Source organism: Nicotiana attenuata, unplaced genomic scaffold (genome assembly GCF_001879085.1).
Source record: "Nicotiana attenuata strain UT unplaced genomic scaffold, NIATTr2, whole genome shotgun sequence".
In the NCBI taxonomy this organism is placed as follows: Eukaryota; Viridiplantae; Streptophyta; class Magnoliopsida; order Solanales; family Solanaceae; genus Nicotiana; species Nicotiana attenuata.
Genome location: NW_017670336.1, coordinates 431492 through 436711, shown reverse-complemented (window position 1 = coordinate 436711; position 5220 = coordinate 431492). Strand labels below are relative to the sequence as shown.

Genomic DNA, 5220 nt, shown 5'->3' with positions numbered 1-5220 from the left:
GTGCAGATGCAGGTATTGGTTACCCGGTAGCGGGTTTGAGCTGGTTGAGGATTTGCTATCGTAGCTGAGCAAGGTGACCGCCGGCGTTCGCGGCACCGGACTTCGTCTTTTGATTCTAAACTTTATTCTGTATATTATTGACCCTGTGGTCGTGTCCAGACTTCCTTAGATGCTCGTGACTTGTGACACCCCGGTCGGGCTTTGTTGGGTCGTATATATATCGATTGTTATTGTCATTAAGTTGTATTTATCTAATCATTTATGTTTAAAATTTTTTGAAAGAGGCGTTGTTGTTCTGTTGGCTGGCCTTGTCTTCACGAGAGGCGCCATCACGACCGGGTTGGGAATTGGGTCGTGACAAGTTGGTATCAGAGCCTAGGTTACTAGGTCTCACGAGTAATGAGCAGGTTTAGTAGAGTCTCGCGGATCGGTACGGAGACGTCTGTATTTATCCTCGAGAGGCTGCAGAACCTTTAGGAAAACTTCACATTCTTGAATTCTTATCGTGCGTCCTTGATTCGGCTTGAAAAGAAAACTCTTGAAATTCCTTCCACGCGATATTGTGCGCACGTGAGCGCTCAGTATCAGATGTGCCTTGATGGCTTGTGATTCCCCGATCAAGGGGTGAGATGAAATCTCCGTGAGTTTGATGTTGGGCCAGTCTGGAGGACTTGAGGCCGGATCTTGCCTATGGCTTGAGCACTGAGGTGCTGATCGTGTGAGCAAGTGTTTCGAACTTATATGTTCGGTATTGTCCCTATTAGCCGGAATGGCGGTTTGGTATTTATGTGATGAGTATGTTAATACTGCGAGATATATTTAGATGACTCGGTAGTGACGAAGAAGCCTGCTGGATAATAGATGAACTGTTAAGTGATTTGTTTCCTATTGTGATTTGATGTGTAGCCCGAATATGGGCGCGTGAAGAATATTTTCGTGTCTCCTAGTTGGAAAGTAAAGTGCAATACATGTGGTGGTATGAGTTCAGACTCAGGAAGACTAAGTTGACTGTGAAACGTATATGATGGTGGAAGGTATGCTGAAGTACTAAATTGAGGCGAAGCAGGTGGGTTATCCCCTGCGGAGTGTTCTTAAGTGGTATGATCCTTATGCGTATGTTAGAAGATCTCATGTGTAATTGAAGGGTACGTGTTGAAATTTGAGAATTCGGGTCGCTTAAGAGAGTGGACTCAACTGAGGTGGGAACGAATGCGAGGTTTGCAGAGGATTACAGTACTAGATGATCTGTGTTTTCACGAACTGGTAGATGATTTGATTTTAATCTCTCTATGATATGGTGACATCATTAGAGTAAAAGTATTATGGGTTATTGAGTGTGTCCTGATATATGGCTTCGAGCCAAGTTGGGGAGGTTGCTGTTGATTAGCTGATTGCACGGTTATGTGCTATGTTGGTTCCATTTCGAGGTACGCTGGCGAATCAGTTCTGGTTGCGGAAATTGAGCCGAGGATGGCACGAGCGAAGCAAAATTTTGACAAAGGTTATACGGTGCCTCGTAGATGTGTAAGAATCAGAGGATGTCTTAAGCTGTTGTTGGTAAAAATGCTCGGTGCATGGAGCAGGAAGATGTTTGTTTGTATTGAGATAAGGATCTCATTTTGCGTTATCGGAGTGCCAATAAGGCACGAGTCACTCTATTCTTTGGGTCAGGTAATTTGCAGTATAAATAAGAGTGAATGACTTTCGAGAATGGTTCTAATGTGTTCAAGTTTCTACATGTGACAACCAGGTGTCTTAAGGTTGTGTATGTTGTTAGAGACTGTGTTTTCATTGGAAAATGTCAAGACTTGTGGTATTTTTATGTTAATTATGGGATTCTATGCATCAGTATCAGGAGAATAAAGGTAACAGATTTAGATTCGCAGGAAGTTCTTCATAGTATATTATTTTGGGAATGTGGTGTTTCTGGGAACATTTGAGCGAGTATTCAGTGGCTTATGGGTCTTAGACAGTGTGGTCTCGTGCTTGGGTCTCGTGTGGTAAGCCTGGGTTGAGGCATTGTGGTGCTACAACAAGAAGGAATGTCAAGTGGATGATGAATCACAAAGGAAATCAGATAGATGGAATAGCTTGATAGTGGACCGAATCGGTATGGTAAGGATATGATTAATTTCTTTGTATGTGTTCGAGGTAATGAGCCCTTACAGGTATTGTGCAGCAAAGCTCTTGAGTGCTGACAGCTTGTCTAGTCTGATCTAGTTAGAAGGATTCAGTCCTGACAGTTTAGCTTGTGCAAATGGAATTGGGGAAGAATTCTTGTTAGGTTTCACCGTGGTTTGGAGATGTATATATCTTCTATGCGCATGCGAAGCATGGAATGCATAATGATATTCTTCCAAATGGGATCAGTGGAAGTTGTTGGCTAGGTGAGTTACAGTTCAGTTCTGAAAAGAAGTTCATAAAACTCTTAAGTAAAGAGTAGCCTCAGATAAGGAAATGATACTGCTAATTGGAAGTGATTTGACGAGAGTATTTGTCTCGGAAAGGGGTAATGTGACTTAACTGATGATACTTCGGTAGTATTACGACGCTTTCTTGTTAGATCGACTGCTGATGTCTAAGTTGTTTGATGGCATAGGGGAATTTTAAGAATATCTTTCGTGGAATGATTGGTTACTTGAGATGTAATATGTATTCATACGGCGGAATTTGGGATCAGGTACAGTTATTCGTGTGCTATATGGAGTTGGAGGCTGGGAGTTCTCATGTTCAGGCTATGTAGTGGTTGTGGATCGTGTGTATTGGTACCGTTAGCGGCTATTGGGATTTGGAGGCTCGAGTGGATCTTTCTTTGCTTGGTATATTAGATTTTGGATATGATATTGGGGTGTAGACTGGGTGTCTCAGTGTTGGGTTATTCTAGACTATTGTGCTATGGGCTATGTCGGAAAATGCCACAGGTTGCGTGGCGAGGTGCATCGGATTATGTTCTAGCAGAGTGGTTTGTATTCCGAAGACCAGCGGACGGTTGGGAAGGATTGCTTTTCTTAATTGGTCCTTCGTGGCGAATGTCAATGCAGAGGTTTCTACCATTGATTCAGTTCCAGTATTAAGGGACTCCTTTCGGATGCGTTCTTGTGGTCGGGCATGTCGCCGGGCGAGGTTGTGGATTTCGATATTGATTTGGTGCCGGGCACTGTATTGTACAGCTCCGGCAGGAGTTATAGTAATGAGGTCGTTGGTAAGCTGATTGGATACGTGTTTAGCTTGAGTTGGCTCGGTTGGCCCCGAATTGTGCTGTTGAGGGGTAGGTTGATTCGATCGTTATTGAACTTGGTAGTGATCTGGGGAGATCTATGAGTTGCTTTTCTGTGCTGTGAGACGTTATGATTTGTTGGATATGGGCACATATGGTGCGGTTCTATTGGGGATTCATAGAGGAAGTCGAGCGGGAAGAGTAATTGGGTGTTGATCGGTAAATGGAGTATCGGTTATGACCTATCGGGTTGCATGTCGTATGTTATTTGTTTCACCGTGGGTGTAATGAATTGCTTTGGTTTCAGGCATCAAATTGTGCGTGGCTGTCGGTTTTGAGCATAGCGACTTGAGGTGTTTCATGTGTAACAGTGTTTGGATAGGATCGCGCATTGTGGCGAGGCCACGTGGAGTTATGACCTTTCAAGGTAGATTCAGCTGTTCTATTTCTATGATGTGAGACCGGGTCTCAGCCTTGTGTTGTAATGATACTGATGAGCTTGAGGTACGGCTTTTTCGTTGGTCATTTGTCATGATTTGAGTATGTTCAGACCGTTCCTCATTGGTTCGGGTATTATGCAAGTTGTGGTTTAGGCCTGTGTTGAGGTGTCATATCACCAGAGTGGTGTGTTGGATTCGAGGTGATCGTGGAGTCATTAATGAATACGAACAGATTTGATTTCAGTTTGTTAGAAGGATAATATCGAGGTTCAGCTCGGAAATCTGTTGTGGTAATAGTCAAAGGGAGAGGATTTCATGAATGGTTGATCTGAGAAAATGGTTACAGTTTACCGCGTGTTTCATTTATCGTTGGCAGTATATGAAAGTGTTGGAATAAGACTTTAGCTAATAAGAAGTTTCCTACCGGTATTCTGGTGTTGTGGGCAACTGCTATGGATAGAAGTTATCGTTTCGAGTATTTGGGTTATGTAGTATATCATGTGATTGCACCTGAGGTTGCAGGTATGGGTCATTACAGCTGGTTCGGGCTTATTCTGAGTATAGAGGTGAGGTTCTGATCTTGTGTATGATTTCGGAAAGTGCAATGCGGTTCTACGGTTTATGGTCTAGATGGATTGTGAGATTTCAGCTATGTCGTGTTATCGGGCCTATGCGAGATAGTGTGATGTGGGATCGACCCCGGGTATATGCTTGGTAAGGTCATTCAGCTATTGGTCGGCTTCTAGTACAACTCTGGGTACGCTCGAGGACGAGCGTTGGTTTAAGTTGGGGAGGATGTGACGACCCGACCCGTCGTCTCATGAGTTACCGCTCCGTTTCTCCCATTTTATGCTTCTTCATGTTTCGTTATCGGTATGTGGTGTGTTAGAGTTGATTTGGATTGGTTTGGATAAGAAATGAGACACTTAGTCTCTTTAAGGAAGGCTTAAGTTGGAAAAGTCAACCGGATGTTGACTTATAAGTTATAGGGCTCGGATGTGTTTTCCGGTGATTCGGTTAGCTTCGGGGGATGATTTTTGACATAGGAGTGCGATCGGAATTGGTTTTGGAGGTCCGGTGTAGAATTAGGCTTGAATTGGCGAAGTTAGTATTTTGGCGAATTCCGGTTGGCAGGTGAGATTTTGATCTGAGGGTCGGAATGGAATTCCGAGAGTTGCTGTAGCTTCGATATGTGATTTGTGATGTGTGTGCAAAATTTCAGGTCATTCGGACGTCGTTTGGTTGGGTTTTTGATCGAATGCGTGTTTTGGAAGTTCTTGAAGAACTTAGGCTTGAATCCGATGTGAATTGATGATTTCAGTGTTGTTAGGTGTATTTTGATGATTGGAACAAGTTTGGATGATGTTTTGGGATATGTTGGTGCCTTTGGTTGAGGTCCCGGGGACCTCGGGGTGATTTCGGAGGGCTTAACGGAGGTTTTGAACTTGGAAGTTATTGCAGATTTTTGCCCAGCTGTTGCAGACCTTCGCGTTCGCAGCCTTACGAGCGCGTTCGCGATGAGGAGTTGTGCAGACCATCGCGTTCGCGAGGGCTGCTTCGCGT

General features: G+C 43.9%; 1 pseudogene; it reads left to right on the top strand.

The window, feature by feature from the left end:
• Positions 1–5220, top strand: part of LOC109238028 — a 14270-nt pseudogene that overhangs the window by 4571 nt on the left and 4479 nt on the right.